Below are 25,139 nucleotides of genomic sequence, written 5' to 3'. Positions count from 1 at the left end.
AGGAGAAGGTGGAAACCATGTCCGCAACCTACAACCAAACAACAACAACAAAATGGAAGGAGCTCTGCACAATAGAGAATCAACACTATTCTACTTTGAGAATCGGGTAACTCAAGTCACCGAGGTAATTATCATAGTCAGTTTTCAAGTCGCACCTGATGCTGCAGCACAGATAACAGAAGCATTGGCTCACACTCTCACTAGAGAAACTAGGGATCTACTGAGTTTGTTTCAGGAAAGAACACCACCCTCTCCTACAAGCTTGGACAGTGACTAAGCACCTCTAAGCTTCACATGAATCAGGACAACCTACCTCAAGACAGATCACACATATCAACACGTGTACGCTCAATCAAGGTAATATTGGACTTAAAGATTCACTACCAGCACGTCATTGACACCATGCCGGGTGGGGAGCGGTTTTTTGAGGTTCTGGCATCAGATCAGCCATTTGTTTTACCTTTGGTACAAGGCAATGTACCGTTTGAAGTTTTAATCTATGTCCTAGTATAATAGGGTATACACGCCTCCTTGTAAAGAAGAAAAATTTTTGCAAGTTAAGAAGTGTGTCTTTCTAGCTCTCTCTCAGTAATCATGGCAAGTGTAGCATTTCCAACCTTTACTGGTAAGGTGGGCGAGGATGCTGCAGACTTTCTAGACAACTTGGAAATAGCATGTTTCATCTCTGCGAGAGATGATGATGCTTCACGCTTGCGCATCTTCCCACTTCTAATGAAGGTGGAGGCAAGATCATGGTACAATGCCTTGGCACAAGAAACCAAGGAACGGTGGGACTTATTAAGGGTAGCCTTTGTCAAGCGTTTTGGAGAGGACACAACATCAGAGAAACTATGGCAAGTGTTGACAGAGTTGAAGCAGGGCAGTATGCTGGAATACGCATCATATGAGTCAAAGTTTGTAGATTTATGGGGGCGATGGGTTGCATCGCTAAGAGAGGATGAGGGGACACCTCATTTCCTAAAGAAGGATCGGTTTGTGGCTGGGTTATGGCCAACTCTTAAAGAGAAGGTGAAGGGAAGGTTTCCTACTACGTATAAGCTAGCAGTTGAAGTGGCCCGCCTTAAAGACAAGAAGTTGCGCCTACAAGCCAGGAATATCAATGGAGAGGAAGCCGTTAGGACCCCACCACCTCTAGCACCACCTACAACAGTCGCCCAGAGGATTCAACCACAAGAACCAATTGAAGATCAGCAAGATCTGCTCAACCGAATCACCAATCAACTTGAGAATCTCTCAGTCCATTTGATAGAACAAGGGCATGTACACAATCGCAACCAAGAGCAAGGGAGAGGACAACGAAGGCAAAACCAAGAATAACACTGCTACAATTGTGGGGAGGATGGTCATGGCATGTACTACTGTCCACAACCAAGGAGGCAGAATTTCAACAGAGGAGCCAAACAAAACCAGGTTTCACCACCAAGAGCAAGACCACCACCACCGAGGGCACCACGACAAGCACCACCCATGCAAATCTTACAACCACCGATTCAACCACAACCACCACCACCACCACCACAACCTCTCATTCCACCCTTACCCCCACCACCACTTGGCAATCAAACAGTAAGCGTCATCAGTCTTGAAGGTAAGGGAAAGGAGAAAGTGGAGGAGGATAAGACCAAGGTTAAAGGAGTAGATGCCATTGGGGTAAAACGCGCTAGGCATGGTGAATCTTCTCAAAAGGAAGAAAAGATGAAGAATAAAGGGGAATCTAGCAAAAAGCTGTCCAAGTCACGACGTAAAATTGACATTGTAGATTTCTCTTTGGGTGAATGTTCTAAACCATATGATTTGGTTCAAGATGTTTCTGTGCAGGGCCCAAAAATCACCTAGCCCCAGTTACTCCACCTAGCACCTAGGGTGAGGAGACAATGGACAAAGATGGTTAACACAAGGCGACCAAAGCCAAAGATAGCTAGGGCTATCTCTGGGAGGAATCTAGACGACATACTACCAGTGATGTATGCTTACATCAAAGGGCAACACATCTCCAATATCTACATCAATGGTGGCGCACAAATATGCGTCATGAGTGAAAAAATGATGCACCGTTTGGGTTTAGAGGTGAGTCGGCCGGCACCATGCCGAGCCAAAATGGCAAATAATTTAAAAGTTCAATGTGTTGGTGTCATAAATGCAGTTAGGATAAAGGCATTCAACACCGAGGTAGATGTGGACATCTTTGTCATGCCACACAAAGGGGAGGGCTATCCTATCATTCTAGGGAGGCCTTGGCTTATGGCTATGAGAGCTAAGCAGGACTGGGACACCGGCATAATCCAGATGAAGGATGCAAAAAGAAGGCCAATACTTTATGACATGAAGATAGGTCAACAACGCGACATGGATCTAGAAACCTCCGAGGATGAGTTTTCTAGTGGTGAATCTTCAACCGCTTCAGAGGAGGAGTCAACAGTGAGTGAAGAAAGTGACAGTAGCATTGAGGTGATGGGGATCATTCTCAAGGACCCTAAGAAGATGGAGAAACCTGATGCCTCATCATCAAGCCAAGGGGAGACACCAGGTATACAACCTCTGGTAGAAGCAAGTAAGCTACATCAAATGCTCTCTAGTGAGTTGTGTGGGAAGGAGCGTGAAGATTATATTTTGATGCTAAGTAATTTTACCACATTGTTCATTGATGAATATGATAAAATCACTGGCATCACAGTAGTTCAATATCACATTAAGCTCAAGGAGGGAAGTAAACCTGTAGTGCAGAAGCTCAGGCGGCTAGGAGTAATTCAACAAGACGCTGTCGTGCTGTGACACGTACATAGTGGGAACGCATGCTACAAGAGTTATCTTGTGATTTTTTAGATCCATAATTATCTTTCCTATAATGTACATATGCATATTTAAGTATAATAATAAGCCTTCTATCTCATCCTATTATTTTTCTCAAGGGTAACATATCCTTACTTTACCATCAGAAAATACTATGGGAAAAGCATCAATAGCTCCGCCTCTTTAACTTGGGGCACAAAGCATTGATTCTTTATTTCTACTATTTCATTATCATCTCACACCCTAGCTAGATCCTATATCTAGGGTAAACTCCAATATATATATATTCTATGTATTTCTTATACTTTTCTTATATTTCTTTTTAAATAGCTACTAGGAGAGAATCAAATCCTAGTGGGACACTAGGTGGCATGATTTCAAAGATACACTTATTTTAATGCATTATTGCAAGCATGGTTACAAAAATTTGTCAAAGAGAAATGTCATGCTTTCATATGGCATGAGGTGTCCTTGTGAATTAAATGAAAGTCTAGGCTAAGGAGATCACATGAAGACTTTTGCTGCCATAAATGGACCCTATTTTGATGAATTTTTTACGCAAGGTTCCAATCCGAATTGGAAAACGATTTTAAAATGAAAATCGTAGCTAATGAGCTGAAGGTTTTGCCCATATTTTTACTTTTTTATTTGGAGCCACGGTTGAGGAGATATGATCAAAATACTGGACCCCAGTCTGCCCACATCATGCAGGGGCAGCTCATTTCCAACTTTTCCAATTCATGTTCACACTGGCTCCTCTCTTCTTGTGTAAACCCTTGGGGGTTCCCTTAACCTATAAAAGGGGACCTCTTCTTCCTTGGAAAGAACTCAAGCATTCAAGCCATTGATGAGAGGAATTCTCGAGGGAGTGAGTAGTAATGCCTAATTGTACTTAGCCATTAACATAAGCCCAAGCCTACACTTTCTCCTAGAGGGAGACTAGCCATTCTTGCAACAAGCTAACCTTGGAAGATCAACTCTAATCAAAGAAGGTCGTGCACTTGGTGTATCAATCAAAAAGGATTTATCCACTCTTCTTCTCTCTCCCATCAATAATGGTGCCGAAGGGTTTCAAGTAAGATGTGTTCTACATTGATGTTTTCTTGATTTCTTGTTGTTTTCATTTTCATCTCTAATCCAACATATACATATATATGTATCTAATCTCATATCCTTAACCAAACCTATCTCTCTCATTCTTAGTAATTCATCCTCTCTAGGTTCTCTTTGCTACAGGTACATCTCTCCCCGCAGTATCCTTATTGCCTACGGGCAAGAATAGGGCTTGGGAGGGAAACTTCTCATCTCTTCACTTCTCTCATATCTACATTTCTCACATACTATCCTAAATGAATAACCCACATGATGATCATTTCTATCGCTTTCACTCTGTACGATCTATTAGAATTAACGTATGGATTAGCCGTAAAATACACTTTCAACAACGTATAGTGTTTCTCTTCGGCCCTGAAAGGCTCAATGAAATACTTCTATCACCGGATCCCATCATACTACCTCTCATAGACTATAATTTTTCTTTTGACGTAAGCGTAGTTATCTTGCTATGAACCAAGAGGATTTGTACACACAATTAATCCCAATCACTAGACAAAATATCTATATTATGGTAAGCACAAAACTACAATTCCAAAGAACAATTCGTAGCCTATTTGGTCACTCAAGGTTGAATGCCATTAACTCATCCATTAACCCTTTCATATTACCCATGATACGATATGACCATAGCCTTGATGTTTTCATCTTCGTATTGTTTTGACATTCTCTTTTGCGTTCTTTTTTTGTGTGTGTGTGAGTGCAAGAGAGAAAGAGTGAGTCTTCTTTGATTGCACTTCTTTCCAAACCCTAGTCTTCATGGCATCTATGGTTTAACTCCTTCATATAGTTTTTGTTGAGTTCTCTCACAAACTCTCATAGCCATAAGCGCGGTGCATTCCTGGCAAGACCGCAAATTTCTCGACATATTTTGTTTGGTGAACTCGACGCGAATCTGCTAGGGTGAGAGTTTGTGGGTAACCATGGGTGAATATGTTGAGCAACAGGGTATGCATTTTGACCCAGCAACAATGCAAATGTTTCAAGCATTTGCAATGTTCATGCAACAACAACATGCTACTGAAAGAAGGGATATTTTAGCAACGAAGGCCATACAAGCGGTCGTCAACAGAATGGATCAGTTCAATGGCAAAGATGTAACCAAGTACTTACGTGAGTATGTGAAGGAGATGGAGCTGCATCGCGTGTCAGAAGGTGAGATGATTCAAAGCTTTGAGCTAGTTGTTGCTCCAGAAATTAGGGAGCATGTTAGGGCAATTAAAGATGGGCATGGGAGAAATTGGGAAGAACTCAAAGTAGCTTTAAAGGAGGAATATTTCATGGAGGATTCGGAGAGAGTGAACAAAAGGACATTCTTAGAATGGGTAGTCAAGCCAAAGCAAGGACTATCAATAACAGAGCTACTTAGGGAATTTGAGTGGCGCTATGCACAACTCACTAGGACAGAAAGGGCCACACTAGATACAGAGAAGATATATCTTTTCTTACAAGCTGCAGGTAAAGAGTTTCAAGAAAATTTGGAGCTTCTTCTTGAAGATAAAGATGCTGAGCAAGGACTAAAGACCGACTGGAATGAGGTTGAAGGTGCTGTCTCACTGCTTGCCAAACGACAAAGAAGAAGGGACAAGATGGTAGTAAACACTACAAGTCCTTCCACCTCAACTTCTGACAAAATGGTAAAGCCTACTTTTATCGCTCCTAAGTTTGATGAGTCCATGCTAGATGAGCTTGTGAAGGGAATGCGTGACTTGAAGGTGAAGTTTGCAAAGCTTGAAGAAAAAGGTCAACCATCAAGGCCACTTCCTAGGAAAAGACAACAGCCCAAAGAAGGGTTTGTTAATAGATGTATTTGGTGTGATAGTACAGACCATGTAAGAAGGGATTGTGATGATTTTAGTGATGCTTTGTCAAAAGATGTTGTCTTTTTTAAGGATGGTAAAATACACTTAAGAGAGACAGGTCTACCCTTGAGAACTAACTTTGGGAAGGGGGGAATGCAAACCTTAGTTGAAGATATGGCAACCAAGCATGCCACCTCTTGAGTTGAGGCAGCTACTTATGGAGTAAAAATTGAACATTTTTGTGATGAAGAGGTGAGTGACCATCATGGTCAAATTTGGCCAAATGTCATGCAATTAGCTAAAAAGGGAAAGCTTACAAAAGAGATTCTACATGAAGCAGGTGATTGCATACGTCTAGAAACAGGATGGAATGATCCAATGGACTCATTGTCAGTGCATGCCTACATTACAAAATGCCAACAAAATGAGGCAATTGTAGAAGAGAAGCGCAGACGTGAGAATGCTGATGAAGGACCATCAAAAAGAGCTTCTAGAAGTGGGGGAAGAAGCGACTCAATGCCTTCTCAAACACCCTCAACACAAGGATCATCTCCACCTGAAGTACTCATGGAGGAGTCTACAACAGGAAAGAAGAAAGAGCCAACAAAAGGTAAGACAAAAGGCCCAACTTATAAACTACAATCTGATATTGAGGTTGCTACAGATTTAAAGAAAGTCTTGGAGGAAAGGATCTTGAATAGCAAGATTGAGTTCACTCTGGGAGAAGTTCTTGGCATTGCAAAGCGTGAATTCCACGAGGAGATCATTGACATTATCAAGAGGAAGAGGCAAACCCTTGCTGAAGTTTCTCGTCCACAGGTTGAAGGGGAAACCTCGAAGACACAAGGGATGCAACTGCAAAATAAGGAGAATGATGGAGCTATGGTAGGATGCTACCAATCTAGTGGGAGAGTGAAGCAAGTGCATTTCTCAAATGATGATGAAGAAGTTGAAGATATTCCTAGGAGTTACTATTCACGAAGTCATTGGGCAAGGGCTACTACAGAAACTTTGGTCAAGGTAGGTGATCTTGAAGAGCCATTTGTTGCCTTGATTGACCATGGTTCAGAAATAAACATAATGTCAAAGAGTCTCTACAACAAGTGCAAATGGCCAATGGACACAGATCATGGTTGGATGGTTAAAGTGGCAAACAATTCATCCGGTGAATTGTATGCAGCATGTCCAGGTGTGAAGGTGACAATAGGTGATGTAAAGATTGACCAAAAATTCTTTGTTCAGGATACATCTTCATATCATCTCATCCTTGGACAACCCTACATTGTGGGAGTTCGAATGGAAACAAAGGTAATGGAAGATGGTTCAGCATATGCTAGGATACGTAGCAAAGATGGTAAACGTGTTGTCCAATTTCTCACAGTCTGTGTAAACCATGAAAGAAATCGTGACAACCTCAGAGAACATCCTCTACCAAAGGTAAGCAAAGAGTTTCATGATCATAGAGAAATGATGGGTTTTGGCCAAGTACCATTGTAAAGCGGGATTGCAGTGGTACAGAAAGAAAAAGGGTCTCGCTTGATCAAAAAATAGGTGAAACTTCCTCGATGAGATCCTTGGTAACAAGGAATGGATCAGTATGTTTTACAAAACTTGAAGATTTGAAGAGATATGAGAGGCAATATGTGCATAATGTACAAATAGGCATGAAAAAGAGTGGGTTGCTAAAGCCTACTGAAAATGTTTTGGGTTTGTGTGAACAAGTTTCTTTTGTAGATACTATGGGTGAGCTTGATGCTATAATGAGGTCTAGTTTGCATCTTGAAAATGAAGTTGTGGAAGTTTGCTCTATGAAAATGTATCAAGTAATAGAAGCTTTTAAAGAAAGCCAAATAGTTGGCCCAGATGTCCATGTTGAAACTAAATACAAGAGTGTAGCAAAGAAGGTGAAACCAGTAGCTTCACCCTTACCACCCAACAACAGGGAAAAGATTGAACAGGCTTCTTTACAACCAAGTTTGCGGAATCCTAAAAAGATCGGGCATACCTTCACAAAGGAGTCCTTTCAAGAGTTGCAGATTGGTTGCGAGGAGTTTCTAACACAGGAGGAGACAAAGTGCTTCAAAGAAATGCTTTCAAAGCATGGTAAGGCTTTTGCATTTGAGCCACATGAGATAGGATGTGTTGATCCTTATATTGTAGCTCCTATGGTAATTTTCACAATACCTCATGTGCCTTGGAATCTGCGGCCTATTCCGGTTCCAAAGGCTCATTTGCAAAAGTTAGTAGAGCTACTGAATGAGAAAATCAAAATGGGAATCTTGGAGCCTTCTCGTGCTCCATACTCAAACAAGTGGTTCACAGTTCCAAAGAAGAATGGTTCTCTACGCTTCATCCAAGATATGCAACCAGTGAACAAGGTGACAATTAGAAATGTAGGAACAGGTCCAATTGTGGATGAATTTGCAGAGGTGTTTGCAGGGAGGGCAATCTACTCAATGGGGGATCTCTACTCAGGGTATGATCAATTTCAGCTTGCAATCAAAAGCAAAGACTTGACAACCATGAGGACACCTTTGGGTTTGGTAAGGATGTGTACCTTGCCACAGGGAGCAACCAACTCGGTTGCACATATGATGAATGGGATGAATAAGGTCTTACGTGACTTTATTCCTCAAATCACAATGCCTTTCATTGATGATTTGCCTATCAAAGGATGTGAAGAAAGTGAAAAAGATGAAGCTTTGGATCTCAAGGGATGTCGCAGGTTTGTGGTAAATCACATAAATGATTGTGATAAAATTTTGTCTAGGTTGGAAGAAGTGAATCTTACATTGTCAGGGAGAAATTCTATGTTTGGTGTCAAAGAAGTGCTCATTGTGGGGCACATGTGCGGGCCATATGGTAGGAAACCTTGTCCATCAAAGGTAGATGCCATCCAAAGAATGAAAGAAACATACACTAGCATCACTGAGGTTAGAAGGTTTCTAGGAGCATGTGTCTTCTATGTTATTTGGATTCCGCATTATGCACATGTAGCTGATCCTCTTTATCAGCTGCTTAGAAAGAATCAAAAGTTTAAATGGACAGAAGCACATGTAAAATACATGAAAAAGCTAAAGGAGTTACTCCAGTCAGCAACGACTTTGAGTGTCAAAGGCCAGTGATTGTGACAGTAGATACCAGTCCTACAGGGATTGGATGGGCAATAGGGCAAGATGACAAAGAAGGACACAGGTATGTGGTAAGATTTGGAGCAAAGGTACTAAGTGCTCGCCAAAGAAACTATCCACAGATAAAGAGAGAGTTATGGGGTATGGTTACAGCCTTGAAAAGTGGGAAAGAGTACCTAATTGGTGTATGTGTGGTTGTAGAAACAGATTGTCTACCACTTCTTGGGATGATTACAAGCTGCTCAACACCAGACATTGCTATGTTGCGGTGGATTGCCTACATTAAGTCCTTAAATCCCGAGTTTAAGCACATTGCAGGTAAAGACAATACAATGGTAGATATGCTATCAAGGGCAAGGTATGAAGATGAGTCACAAATGATTGATGAGGGAGATGATGTAGGCACAAAATTCTATTCTATCTCTCATGTCAAAGGTAACAATGTCTGCATGACTAATTCACTTGAATTGTTCTTGAAAGATCTTTATGAAGGTGATTGGCTTTCTATTGGAAGGTACTTGAGTACTCTAACAAAACAGGACGATTGGTCTGAACAAGAATTCAAGAGGATACGCAGGAAAGCATATGGGTACTTTTTAAGGGATGGTTACTTGTGGAAGCATCCTAAACAAAAGGGTGCTACACCACAACGGGTTATATGTAAAAAAGAGACTCAAGTAAAGCTCATGCAAGAGTTTCATGAGAGTTTATGGGCTGGACACAGGGGTGTGTGGGCAACCTTCTCCAAGATGAAAGAAAAATACTGGTGGAAGGGTATGTATAAAGATGTATCTCAGTTTGTAGAGTCATGTGTAACTTGTCAAATGTATTCAAATGTTCGACATCATGATGGATTGCACCCTACATATCCACTAGCCATGCACTATAAATGGGTTGTGGATCTAATCACGATGCCTTTAGGACTCTGGCAGATGAGATACTTGGTTCTTGCATGAGAGGACCTAACTAACCAGGTTGAAGGAAGAGCATTAAGAGCTAAGACCACAAAAGCTGTGTGCAAATTCCTTCTTGATGAGGTGATTTGCCGTTATGGTTGTGTGGGAAAAATCACTGCAGATCGAGGTGAACTGGATGCCGAAGAAGCAAGAGAGTTCTTTTCTAGATTAGGGATCAAGCTTTCTCTTACTACAGCTTACAACCCTGAAGGCAATGGAAAGAGTGAAAGAGGACATCCTCCTATCATCAAAGCTTTGGCCAAGGCTTGCGAAGGAAGAGTTGGTGAGTGGCCAAAATTGTTACCATATGCTTTATGGGCTGATCGTACAACACATAGCTCGGTAACTGGCTACATGCCTGCGGAGCTAATGCATGGTCAAAAGCCAGTGATGCCGATTGAGGATACAATTCCCACATGGAATGTACTACCTTGGCAAGGGGGGCTTAGTAGGGAAGATCTCCTTGCATTGCATATAAGGCAGCTAGAGAGAAGACCTGGAGACATTGAAGCTGTAAAAGAACGAATCAAAAATGCTAGGTTGAAAAATAAGGACTATTTTGATAAGCGACATCGACTCAGGAGCAAAGCAATTGACAAAGGTGACTGGGTTTTAGTATATGATAGTAGCCTTGATAACCAGCACACAGTCATGCGTAAGTTCTCAAAAAGATGGTTTGGACCGTATGTTGTAAAGCATGTGCATGAAAATGCTACTTACAGCTTGTCTGAACTAGATGGTACAGAAGTAAAGATTCCCATTGCAGGAAAAAGGATTAAAATGTTTAAGAGAAGAGGAGACAATGATCTAGAAGATATGGATGAGGAAGAAGAGAAAAACACAGGTGAAGATCAAAGTGAACATGAAGCTCTGGAATCATCCAATGAAGAAGAAGACAAGGAAGATGTACAAGAGGTCTAATCTTACAAAGAGACAATGTGGCACATACCGGAGGATGTGCAGGTTTAGAGGGGGTGGATGTCGTGCTGTGACACGTACATAGTGGGAACGCATGCTACAAGAGTTATCTTGTAATTTTTTAGATCCATAATTATCTTTCCTATAATGTACATATGCATATTTAAGTATAATAATAAACCTTCTATCTCATCCTATTATTTTTCTCAAGGGTAACATATCCTTACTTTACCATCAGAAAATACTATGGGAAAAGCATCAATAGCTCCGCCTCTTTAACTTGGGGCACAAAGCATTGATTCTTTATTTCTACTATTTCATTATCATCTCACACCCTAGCTAGATCCTATATCTAGGGTAAACTCCAATATATATATATTCTATGTATTTCTTATACTTTTCTTATATTTCTTTTTAAATAGCTACTAGGAGAGAATCAAATCCTAGTGGGACACTAGGTGGCATGATTTCAAAGATACACTTATTTTAATGCATTATTGCAAGCATGGTTACAAAAATTTGTCAAAGAGAAATGTCATGCTTTCATATGGCATGAGGTGTCCTTGTGAATTAAATGAAAGTCTAGGCTAAGGAGACCACATGAAGACTTTTGCTGCCATAAATGGACCCTATTTTAATGAATTTTTTACACAAGGTTCCAATCCAAATTGGAAAACGATTTTAAAATGAAAATCGTAGCTAATGAGCTGAAGGTTTTGCCCATATTTTTACTTTTTTATTTGGAGCCACGGTTGAGGAGATATGATCAAAATACTGGACCCCAGTCTGCCCACATCATGCAGGGGCAACTCATTTCCAACTTTTCCTATTCATGTTCACACTGGCTCCTCTCTTCTTGTGTAAACCCTTGGGGGTTCCCTTCACCTATAAAAGGGGACCTCTTCTTCCTTGGAAAGAACTCAAGCATTCAAGCCATTGATGAGAGGAATTCTCGAGGGAGTGAGTAGTAATGCCTAATTGTACTTAGCCATTAACATAAGCCCAAGCCTACACTTTCTCCTAGAGGGAGACTAGCCATTCTTGCAACAAGCTAACCTTGGAAGATCAACTCTAATCAAAGAAGGTCTTGCACTTGGTGTATCAATCAAAGTGGAATTATCCACTCTTCTTCTCTCTCCCATCAATAATGGTGCCGAAGGGTTTCAAGTAAGATGTGTTTTACATTGATGTTTTCTTGATTTCTTGTTGTTTTCATTTTCATCTCTAATCCAACATATACATATATATGTATCTAATCTCATATCCTTAACCAAACCTATCTCTCTCATTCTTAGTAATTCATCCTCTCTAGGTTCTCTTTGCTACAGGTACATCTCTCCCCACAGTATCCTTATTGCCTACGGGCAAGAATAGGGCTTGGGAGGGAAACTTCTCATCTCTTCACTTCTCTCATATCTACATTTCTCACATACTATCCTAAATGAATAACCGACATGATGATCATTTCTATCACTTTCACTCTGTACGATCTATTAGAATTAACGTATGGATTAGCCGTAAAATACACTTTCAACAACGTATAGTGTTTTTCTTCGGCCCTGAAAGGCTCAATGAAATACTTCTATCACCGTATCCCATCATACTACCTCTCATAGAGTATAATTTTTCTTTTGACGTAAGCGTAGTTATCTTGCTATGAACCAAGAGGATTTGTACACACAATTAATCCCAATCACTAAACAAAATATCTATATTATGGTAAGCACAAAACTACAATTCCAAAGAACAATTCGTAGCCTATTTGGTCACTCAAGGTTGAATGCCATTAACTCATCCATTAACCCTTTCATATTACCCATGATACGATATGACCATAGCCTTGATGTTTTCATCTTCGTATTGTTTTGACATTCTCTTTTGCGTTCTTTCTTTGTGTGTGTGTGAGTGCAAGAGAGAAAGAGTGATTCTTCTTTGATTGCACTTCTTTCCAAACCCTAGTCTTCATGGCATCTATGGTTTAACTCCTTCATATAGTTTTTGTTGAGTTCTCTCACAAACTCTCACAGCCATAAGCCCGGTGCTTTCCTGGCAAGACCGCAAATTTCTCGACAACGCCCTACTCAAAGAGGTGAGGAAATTGCTAGAAGCCGGTTTTATCTATCCCGTTGAAGACTCAGAGTGGGTTTCTCCAGTGGTAGTCACACCAAAGAAGAATGGTAAGTGGAGGGTTTGTGTTGATTACAAGCCTCTTAATGCAGCCACAAAGAGGGACCATTTTCCTCTTCCTTTTCAAGACGAAATACTCAATGAGGTAGCAGGACATGAGTGCTACACGGTATGTGATGGCTACTCAGGCTACTTCCAAATTAGCATCGCTGAAGAAGATCAAAAGAAGACAACCTTCATCACACCATGGGGATGTTTTGCTTACAGAGTTATGCCCTTTGGTCTCACTAATGCTCCAGCCACTTTTCAGCGATATGTGACATTTGTTTTTCAGCCATTCTTTGGAAAATCAATCCGTGTTTTTATTGATGACTTTTGCATCTATAGCTCTCGCTCTCTTCATTTGGAGAAAGTTTATGAAGGTCTAACTAGGCTACAAGCTTTGGGTGGCCAACTCAATGTGGAGAAATGGCACATTGGTGAAAGCAAGGTTACTCTTCTTGGCCATGTGATCTCGGCCAACGGCATTGAATCTGACCCAAGCAAGGTTCATGCCTTGGTGGCTTTGACCTCTCCCACCACAACAAAGCAATTGGTCTCTTTTCTTCAAAAGGTGAGGTATTTGAGTAGGTTCATTCACTTGCTCTCCCAAGTGGTTCTCCCTTTACAACAAGTTACCCATCAAGAGATCTTCACTTGGAGTGAAGAAAATGAACAACAATTCAATGAGGTAAAACAAATTCTAGCTTCACTTCCCACCATAGCACCTCCAAAGTGGGACGAGCCATTTTATGTAAACCCTAGTGTTGGCAATGACACACTTGGGGCTGTATTGATGCAAAAGGATCCTCAAACTTCTTTCATGCGTCCTATCTACTTCTCTAGTCAAATGATGACCCCATCAGAAAAGGGATACACGGCAGTGGAGCACATGGTGCTTGCATTAATGTTTGCTACCACCAAATTTCGCTCTTATTTATTGTCTAGACCATTCATAATCTTAACAATGGAAGAAGTATTTCCTTATGTAATGCAGCACATGGATGTTTCTTCTAGGATTTCCAAATGGCTCACAAGGCTACAAGAGTTTGACTACACAATGCAAGTGGAGAACTCCACAAGGGCCAGTCTAGGAGGTATTCTCACTCATCGCCACTATGAAAAGAAGCTAAAGATAAAGCCAAATGATCAAGATATTACACCCGTGCTGGAAGTCCCTAAGGTAGAGGAGGCTCACTCTCTTTTCTTTGATGGAGCCTACAAGAGGAAAGTGGACAAAGCTGCAGCAGGCATTGTCATCTTCAACGAGCAAGGGGAGAAGGTTTTCTCCATTGGGAATCTCTTGGATTCTCACTCTAACAATGAGGCAGAATATGCAGCTTTAACTCTTGGGTTAGAGTGGTGTGTGACACAGGGCATTCAACGATTAAATGTATTTGGTGATGCCATGCTTTTAATAAAACAAATACAAGGAACTTGGGCTTGTAAAAATCATATCTTGCTAGGCCATTTGCGCAAAGTCAAGGAACTTTTAGGGAAATTTCAAGTTGTACAATTACATCATGTCCCTCGAGCAGAAAATCAAGAAGCAGATGCTCTAGCTAGAGAGAAGTTGCAAGATGTTTCAGTGGTGGGTGCTATCAAGTTGAAGCTGCCTCTCTTCCAAGGTAGCGATGCTATGCCTGACATCATGAGTTTCTTGGACACAGGAGAGTGTCCTAAGGATCTTATTAAGGGCCAAAAGCAGTGGCTTGTGCGCAAGGCAACAAAATACCGCCTTATCAATGACGACCTCTACTGCAAGGGTAAGGATCAAATTCTTAGGCGTGTACCTCTCTCTAGAGAGATCACTGAAATCATTTCAAGTTGCCATGATGGTGTTTGCAGAGGACACTTTGCACTTGACATCACTAGTAGAAAGATTCTACAAGCCGGGTTTGTATGGCCTAGTCTACATAGGGATGTGCATCATTGGTGTAAAACATGCAAGGAATGTCAAAAGGCAGGAGATAGGAGGCTCACATATGAGCCACAGACTCCTATAATCTCATATGGACCATTTGAGAAATGGGGAATTGATGCTATTGGGCCTTTGCCAAGGAGCCAATCAGGTAAATTTTATATCATCATGGGTGTGGACTACATGACCAGGTGGACTGAAGCAGTTGCCACCACCCGGATTACAGCTAAGGAAGTGGCTAAGTTCGTATTTGAAAACATTTGTTGCCGTTTTGGCACTCCTCTTGAAATAATTTCTGACAGGGGACCAGGTTTTAGAGGAGACCTTGTAGGAGAGATAATGGAGAAGTTAGGTATCTCACGACGACACTCAACTCCCTACTACCCGCAATGCAATGGTTTGGTGGAAAAGGTAAATGGTATGATCTGCAAGATCATCACTAAGCATGTAAACAATCACAAAAGTGATTGGGACAAGCATCTTATGGCTGCACTTTGGGCTTATCGCACTTCATTTCGCACATCCCTTGGGTTCACACCATATCACTTGGTGTTTGGTAAGGAAGCCATTTTACCCATTGAAGTACAATTGGCTAGTCTCAGGGTGCTAGCTGGGCAGGTGGAACGTCCTAATGCTCATCTCCACAACCACATTCTTGATCTAGAGAGGCTTCAACTAGATAGAGAAGATGCTATCAACTATTATGCAGCACAGGCAGAGCAACGTCGACTTAGCTTCAACAAGGGACTTAGGGCAAAAGGTCTCAAGAAAGGTATGTTGGTCCTACGGTATGATAACAGGTTTGACACTAGGAAGGATAAAAAGTTTTCACCCAGATGGGAAGGGCCATTTGTCATTAGAAAGCGCTACGCCAATGGCAGTTACCGATTGATGGATGCAAATGGTATGCTCCACAAAACACGTGTCAATGGATGGAGGTTGAAGCAATACTTTTTGAGATTTGATCAAACACCTATGATGGAAATCCCCGAGGAGGGAGACTCCTCCACCTCAATTGAAGAAGAATCAGGTACAACGCTAGAGGCATGAATACCTCTAGCCTTAGGGGGAGGGCTAATGAGGAAAGCTTTTCCATGCATGGGAACCCCCCCCATATATTTTTGCCTTTTATCAAAATATTTCCCATTATAAAAGTTACTTTTGATTTTTTTTCCTTTTTCACAAACGTTTTAGCCTTTATTAAATAAATAATGCTTATGCTAATCAATCACGATGTAGCATAATAAGTAAGCTTTCTTTGTTGATCTCTCTTTTGACCTTAAAAATATTAAATATATATATTCTAGTATTTTCTAATATATTTTTTTTCATGTATGTATATTATTCCACTCTACCAAATATTTTATTCACTAGTTTTCATTTTCAAACCTCAACCCCACTTTCAAATTTCAATAATACCTCCATCTAGATGATTGCCAATCTTTTCAACACTCTAGGTCATGTTTTCATACACATGAAGGAGCTTACACTTGAAGGCAAGAGAGAAGTCCACTCAAAGGGGACCACCAAAAGACTTTTGCAGCCACAAATAATGCATTATTTGGCTAAATTTTTTAAGTAAAGAAGAACCCGAAATCTGAAGGAGCGTTCAACATGAAAGATGTAGCTCGTGATCTCAACTTTTAGCTCAATTTTTTTCAGAATTTTTGGAGTTATGAACACGGAGATATGATTTTTGTAGTGGACCCCAGTTTTCTCGTGTAATAGTGACACAGGCCATCCCCACTTTTCTTCCTTCTAGAATGTCTATGGTTCTACAAGTCTTCAATCATGATTACAAGAGACAAGGCTCTTTTATTGAGGTCTTGGCTAGTCTAGAGTAATTCTATCACCATTTTTGGAGGATCCATCCTCATCAACAAATATCCACCTTCGACAACCTCTCTTATAATTTTCTTACCTCTCTCTTCTCTCCCTAATAAGCTTATGTCTATCCAAAGCTAGACTATTGTAAATATTTCCTATCCTCTACATCCTATCCACATTCTCTCTTCTCTCTCTATTGACTCTGGTATTTTAAATAATGAGGAGACAAGATGGGAGCCACAGTCACATGCACCCCATTTTCCTAGTCACCAAAGTGGGACACTCACCTCAAAAAGAAATATTGCTAAATCCTTCCCTCCTTCCCTATATAAGGAGGCCATGAGAGCTCACTTGGGGAGAGAACACACACACACACACACCTATCCATACAACTCTTGTGCTACATGCTTGTAGCATGAACCCTAATCACATAATCACAACACTATCATCATCACCATCACCATGCACAAAAGATGAGCACTACGCCTCCACACCACTTGTAATTAAGGGTTGAAGGCACAATTTCAAGAAGAAGAAGGGTGGACACACTCATGATATTCCTCGCCATCAACTCCCATCTCTCCATTATGCCTCCTACGATCTTGTTCCCTTCTCATTTTCCTGCCATACGCTACCTATTGTATTCATCTTTTGCAAGCAATCAATACACTCCATCTTGGTGCCATACTTTGTGTCGCTTTGGATACATCTCATTGTGAGTATGGTATATGCTTGTTCCTTGCCATTTTTTTTCTGCTTATGTAAAGGTGTGTGGATTCGCCACCATACACACACACTCTCTCTCCCTCTCATATTCCTATCATCTTGCTACTTCCATATTGAGGTGTGCGGATTCGCCACCTTCTGTATGATAAGTGAACATACTTGCATATATCCCTGACCTTGTTATCTTCCTTACTACATGCACGAGTAGCGAGCCCATTCTCACTCACTCACCCCTCCTCTCACCTTATTCTCTGATCACCCCATTCCACATTTGGGCGTGGATCTTGAAATTGTTTTGCATCGCATGTTTCATTGTATATATGTATGCGTCCTAGCCGCATATCTTGCTAGGTGGTGCCCCTATTGTGTATTCCCCATGATGAGGCCATTGTGCATAGTCTTGGTGTAGAGGCCACCGGGTCTATTTTTTTTCACTTCCGCCTCTCAACGTCTAGGACTTCCATGAACACACATAGGGGTAGTATTGTTCTTGACATCACTTACACCACTGAAATCCCTCCGACTATTACACAAGATCGACTTGATGAACGTATAGCGGATAGAATACCATTGTTAGTACCAAGAGGAGATTGTGAACCTAGAGAAGTCACACCAGGTGGACCAGGAGTTGTTAGAATGGTTGCAGATACCAGACATATGCGACCATCTCAGGTGGCAAAATGCGTACCCAAAAAGTTTAATGGATCTAGAGATCTGTATGCCCATGTGTCAATCTTCAAACAAGTGTTGAGAGCAGAACAAGTAGCTGATTTCCACACTCAATATGAAGGTTTTGGATTGACATTAGAAGGTACTGCCTTGACTTGGTTCCAACCATTAGACACCTTGGAATTCCCAAGTATTGAGCAACTTCTCCGAGAATTCACTGAGGAATTCTCAAAAAGGGGGATCAAGCATAACACCGTCTCTCAGATCTATGCATGAGGCAAAAGGAAAAAGAGAAAGTGAAGGAAGCATCGCTTTGTTTCAAGTAGTACATAGAAAGATGTCCGACTCGAGAACTACCTCGGGATGAAAGACTATCAGTCCTTTTCATAGAAGGATTGCAAAATGACACGCTAAAAAAGTACTTGCACTTGAAGGCATGTGTAACTTTTGAGCAAGTCACAAAAGAGGCATTGTATCTTGTAGATAATTGCAAGGCATGTGGGGAGGTGAATGAAGACACAGACTAGGGAACAAGTAGCACCTCTTCAACCACTAGTGAGTCCATGAAAAAATGAGGAGGGCAAAACGCAACTGTGCCGGACGTCGATCAAATGATTGAGGAAGTGATCAAGAGGATAAACCAAGTAAACAGGACGAACCCAAACACACGACAACCGCCCACCTAAAAATGCAATACTTGTGGAGGAGATCATCCAACCCAATGGTGCAACCTTCAACAAAGGCCAGGAGTAAATGCATAGCAAATATTGAAATGGTGTGCTACAGAACAAAAATGGACAAACCATGAAACTGAGGAATGTTTCTATAATCAGAACTATGTTAGAGAGAGACAATACGGACCACATGGAGGACAACAACTTCCTCCCTCTCCAAGGTACCAAGTAGGGCCAAATAACACAATCTTGGGGTAGGAGAAAGCTCAACCTGTGTTGGGACATCAACCTCCCTTACCCCAGGAAAATAGGGCTATAGTAAGGATTTCTCCACCCATAGAACCACCTTCTGATCAGAGTAAGGTCCAAGTGGTCTCATACCGGGAAGATTCGGACAATACTTATGAGAGGGGATTTGATGGGAATATATATGCTCCAGAGGGACATAATCCATGGATAATTCCTGAAAATATGTATGAGCCCTCATACATAGCATAGCCAACTAAAAACCATTACTTGGTCGATTAGAATATGCTCATGGTCATGGAAAATCAGGGCTACAAACCTAGGGGCTACCCTCCTAGAACAAGACAACCGATGGGGGCTCCACGGGGTTCTCCACCATCTGTAGGACAATGCTATGAATGTGGCGGTGATCATTGGGCTAGAGTTTGCCCAAACAAAGGAGAACGGGTGAACCTTTTTGGATTCTGTGACAGATGCACGATCGACCATCTCATTCCACACTATCCAAAAAACCCTTAAAAAAAAGGAAAAGCAGCCATGAACAAAATGGGGATTGTTCCAAGCTCAAGTGGATCAGAAACAAAATTGAACATTTTGATAAACGCGGCCACTAGAGCTCAAGCACATGAGGCAGCAAGGAACGTTCCAGCCAGCCAACAGAGATAGAAAACTTGTTTGTTTGAATCCCTAGGAAATCTTGGAAGGAAAAATGAGACAAGATGAAAGCCAAAAGAGAAAAGGAAAAAACGGAATTGGAAACCAAATTACTGAAAATAGAGGAACAACTTCAAAGGGAAAGAGACCTTAAGCTCACCAACGAGATAAAAAAAACCATCGGATCTACCATCAGGAGGGTCGGTCTTGGTAGACAAGGTGTTCGAACCTTTGGATGCAATTCTAAAGGCTTATGAAGCAAGGCTAAAGCCTAACCAAACCCAAGAGGATAGGTGGTTAATGTACCCTCATCTAGGCTATGAGAAAGAGAGGCTAAAGATGTGCAAGGAGCTCATCCAAGCCGCTCAAGTGCTTATGGAACCATCAATTCCTACAAATCCAAAAATTGAGGTACTAATCTGAGAAAAGATTCAGGAGTTAGAGGGGTGGGGAATTGAAAATAATAACCTACCAGATCCTGTAGACAAAACACCAATACGACGGTGGTAGCCAATACAACAGATGGAACGTATTCTCAAGTACCACTGCCAATTCCAGAATTTCGGAGGTAGAAGAACAATGGTCTCAAGAGCTATGGGAAAAGATCAGGAATAGAAAAGATGGAAGTGCCACACTTGTGTCATCTCCTATCCCATAAATCCACCTGGAATATGAGCTCTATCCAAACGACATTAGATCACTATATGGCGATGCAGGTACAACAATATCAAAAGACAGTAAACTGCAGTCAATGAAGACTTTACCTTTATTTATTAGTAACCATTGACGAAGGAAATTTGGAATGGCAGCCTCTACACCAAAACAAACTCCATTGCGCCACAAGGGAAATGAGATGAGGGCACCACCTAGTCTTGGAAGCGTGGACTAGGACCGCTACACAAGAGAGAGAGAGAGAGAGAGAGAGAGAGAGAGAGAGAGAGAGAGATCACTATGAATGAAGCATTAACCGTGGTGTGTGTACAAGGAATGGATGACTTCAAACACTCCCAACACAAATAGCATATAGATTACCAAACAGTCACTCAAGGATTAGCCAAGATCACATCAAGCACTCTCACACGCATATAAAACATTTCTCTTAATTAACATAAGTAAGAGGAGGAGAGGTTACTAGCATGAAACAATTTGCACTCTAGGATGTGCAAGAATAGAGTGAATGAATGAGCTTATGGGCTCATGGTGAGTGATACAAAGGCTCAATGGGCTGAGGGAGGCTTGAAATTACAAAGGGGAAGGCCTCTTTATATAGGAAAGAGAGTGATTAGGAGTGAGGTTAAGATACAAGTGTAATTTGTACAAATGAAGCTTGATTAGGGACATTCAACCAATGAAGAAGCTCCTTCCAAGTGATTTGTTGACCAATTAGCTCCATCATCACTTGTGTTGTCTTCACTCCTTCCTCCATAGCTTGAGTCCAAGAGCTTCCTTATTTTAAAATGTAAAGAATCTACATAAAATCAATACATATCTAGTAATAATAGAAAGGGGTTGAATGAGAACTTATGAATTACAACAAGATTAAGCATGACTTGAGAGGTGATTAGAAGAGGAACTTTGATGGGTTTTTGAGCTTGAGAGAGAGGAGGAAGGAGAGGAGGGTGAGAAGACTAATAGCTGATTTTAAAGAAGGTCTCAATGTGGAAAAGGAAGGGTGTGTGTGTGTAAAGGTAGGGGGGTGGTCTCCACCACAGTTGAAAAACCTGGCGTCCACCATTTTGGACATATCTCCTAGACCGTAGATGCAAAAATTATAAAAAAAATATGGCCAAAATCTTCAGCTCGTCTGTTACAACTTTGATGAAGACAACTTTTCTTGGATCGGAGTGGAAGTATTGTTTAAAAATTGAACAAAATCATGTGCCTGGTTTCTTCCTTTACCAAGTCTTCCGCTTGGGTCCCATTTGTTTGAATCATCATATGGATCCAAAGCCATGATGATATGAGCCACTCATGACCCTTGAATCATGGGTGCATGGCTCCACAACCACATCATATCGTTTCTTTTCACATTTACATATTTTCCCTTCCCTTTACCACTAGGTTCTCCCTCTACCTTTCACCTCCGGTGAACTAGTCAAGAAAAAATCATTTTTAAAAATTTTTTTTTTCCAAGAGGTTGTTCTCACTCTTTCTTTTATTGTAAACCTCTAGAAGCAAGGAAAACCAACAAAATATGATAAACAAAAATTTGTGATAGGCTCGGATCATAGCCCCCCCAAACCTGGCTAGGGGTATTTATGCCTCTAGCCTACTTTCTTTGATCTTGAGCTGACCTTATCCTGATGTGATAAGGCTTTAGACGCCATCCATTTGTCCTGGTCTTGTGCACTTTACCATCAATGTCTTGAAGTCTGTAAGAGCCATTTTTGAACTTTTTGGTGACCAAGAACGGGCCTTCCCATCGGAAAAGAAACTTTCCATCCTTACGAGTGTCGAAGCGATTGTCATATCGAAGCACCAGAGATCCCTTTTTGATGTCTTTGGATGCTAGCTTTTTGTTGAACTTTTCTCTACGCTTCTCTGCTTCTTGAGAATAGTGGTTGATGGCTTCTTCACGATCCAATTGCAGCCTCTCTAGATCCATGATCCTTTGATGTACTTTCTCCTTTTGAGAGCCTACCTGGCTACCCAATATTCGAAGACTTGTTAACTTCACTTCAATGGGCAAAAGCGCCTCCTTTCCATAAACCAAATGAAAGGGTGTGTACCCTAATGTGGTTTTGAAGGAGGTTCTATAGGCCCATAGAGCTCCATTCAGGTGTTTGTCCCAATCTTGGCGCCTGGCATGTACCTGTTTGGTGAGAATTTTGCAAATGATTCCATTTACCTTTTCCACCAAACCATTGCACTGAGGGTAGTAAGGAGTAGAGTGTTGATGCTGAATATTTAGCTTCTTCATGAGTTCTCCTACCAAGTCTGCTCTAAACCCTGGTCCTCTATCAGATAGTATTTCAAGAGGGGTGCCAAACCGGCAACAAATGTGGTCAAAGATGAACTGACTCACATCCTTAGCAGTAATTCTATTGGTCGGCATAGCCTCAGCCCATCTAGTCATGTAGTCTACTCCCATGATGATGTACTCTTTACCTGACTGAGTGCGTGGTAGAGGCCCTATGGCATCAATTCCCCACTTCTCAAAGGGTCCATATACCTTTATTGGGTTCTGAGGTTCAGCTATGAGCCGTCGTGGTCCTGCTTTCTGACATTCATCACATGTTTGACACCAATATTTGACATCACGATGAAGACTTGGCCAAGTAAACCCAACTTGTAGAACCTCTCTACTAGTGACGTCGTGTGCAAAGTGTCCTCCGCACATATCATCGGGACAAGCTTTTAAAATCTCTTCAATTTCACTCTTCAAAGGAACTCTCCTAAGCACACTATCCTTACCAAGACAATACAAGTCATCATTTACTATGCGATACCTGGTAGCCTTCCTAGCTAACCATCGCCCTTCCCCTGCATTCAAGTGTTTAGGAGCCTCTCCTTGCTCTAGAATGTGCATAATATCTTCCAAGTCCTCCTTGCCTTGCTGAAGTGGAAGTTTGATGGCCACTGCTCCCACTATTGACTCATTTAACTTTGATGATGCTAGGTGGTCTGCATCCTTGTTCTGGTCTCTTGGTACATGATGTACTTGTGCCTCCCTAAATCTCCTCATAAGAGCTTTTGCTTCTCTCATTTTAGTAGAGAGACGGGCATTTTTGCAAGCCCATGTACCTTGCATTTGCCTTACCAAAAGCATGGAGTCACCAAAAGCGTTTAATCTCTTAATTGAATTATCGAGGCACAAACAAAGGCCATGAATTAGAGCATGATATTCTACTTCATTGTTGGAGTGGACATCTTCTAGAGTGATCCCTTCACCATGGATCCTCTCTCCCAATGGGGATAAGACCACGATGCCTGCAGCTGCCTTATCCTTGGTTCTCTTGTATGCTCCATCAAAGTAGAGGCTATAAGCATTGACCAAAGCCTCTACAGCTGGAGGTGGTGGAAGTTCCTTTCTCTTCAAATGGCAAACTTTTTCATAGCACTTGTTTGTTAAAATGTCGGCTAAGCATGCTCGAGTTGTTCTTTCAACCTGTATTGTATAATCAAACTCTTGAAGTCGCACCACCCACTTTGCTATTTTGTCAGAGATTTCCATATGTTGTAGTGCATAGGGAAACATATCCTCCACGGTGATAATTACAAACCTCTTCGGCAGCAAGTATGGCCGAAATTTGGTTACCGCAAACATGAGAGCTAACACTAGCTGTTCCATTAGGGTGTAGGCCTTCTCTGTGTTTTCCATGAGGCGGCTAGCAAAATACACAGGCCTCATAAAGGAGGTTTTTGGATCTTTTTGTAGGAGGGCAGCACCAATGGCTTCTTCTCCCACACTAGGGTTTACAAAGAATGTTTCTTCCCAACAAGGTTGGAGGATTACAGGGAGTGACCCTAACATTTTTTTAATCTCTCTAAAATGCCCTTCACTTTCTTCACTCCAAATAAGCGTCTCTTGACGAGTCAACTGTTGTAGAGGAAATATCACTTGGGAGAGTAAGTGTATGAATCTACTCAAATATCTTAGCTTTTGCAAGAAGGAGATTAATTGTTTGATGGAAGTTGGGGAAGGTAGATTTAGCAATGTTTCTATCTTTTCAGGATCTACCTCGATTCCATCAATGGACACTACATGCCCTAATAGTGTAACCTTGCTTTCCCCAATGTGACATTTGTCCTTGTTTAGTTGTCCACCCAGCTTAGCTAAACGAGTAAATCCTTCATCAATCTTGCCGAGATGCATACTTTTGGAGCTGTAAATACAAAAGTCATCTATGAAAACCCTTATGGACTTACCAAAGTAAGGTTGGAAGACCATGTTCATGAATCGTTGAAAGGTGGCTGGAGCGTTGGTGAGACCAAAAGGCATGACTCGAAATGCAAAACATCCCCATGGTGTGATGAAAGTAGTCTTTTTCTGGTCCTCCTCTGCAATGCATATTTGAAAGTAGCCAGAGTAGCCATCACACACTGTGTATCTCTCATGGCCTGCTACTTCATTTAGAATCTCATCTTGAAATTTGAGAGGGAAGTGGTCCCTCTTTGTTGCAGCATTTAGTGGCTTGTAATCCATGCACACTCGCCATTTACCATTCTTCTTTGGCCTCACCACTACTGGGGAGACCCATTCTGAATCTTCTACTGGGTATATGAATCCTGCTTCTAAGAGTCTCTTCACCTCAGACAACAGTGCATTTTGTTGCACAACTCCTAATCTTCTTAGTTTTTGTACTACTGGCTTGCTCCCTTCTTTTAGATGGATATGATGCTTCACTGCAGTGACACCTGTAATGTGAGTGTAATCAGAAATAAACAATGATGCATGCTTCTTGAGAACATTTACATAACCCTCCTTTTCTTCTTCCTTTATATCCTTGGATAACATCTCCTCTAGGCTGGCATCCCACACATTCTTCATTTGGATCCTTGGGTTGTCTTCTGATGAGGTAGTT

The sequence above is a fragment of the Adiantum capillus-veneris genome, chromosome 20, assembly GCF_014529385.1.
Source record: "Adiantum capillus-veneris isolate H3 chromosome 20, ASM1452938v2, whole genome shotgun sequence".
In the NCBI taxonomy this organism is placed as follows: Eukaryota; Viridiplantae; Streptophyta; class Polypodiopsida; order Polypodiales; family Pteridaceae; genus Adiantum; species Adiantum capillus-veneris.
Note: the sequence above shows the minus strand (reverse complement) of the source record.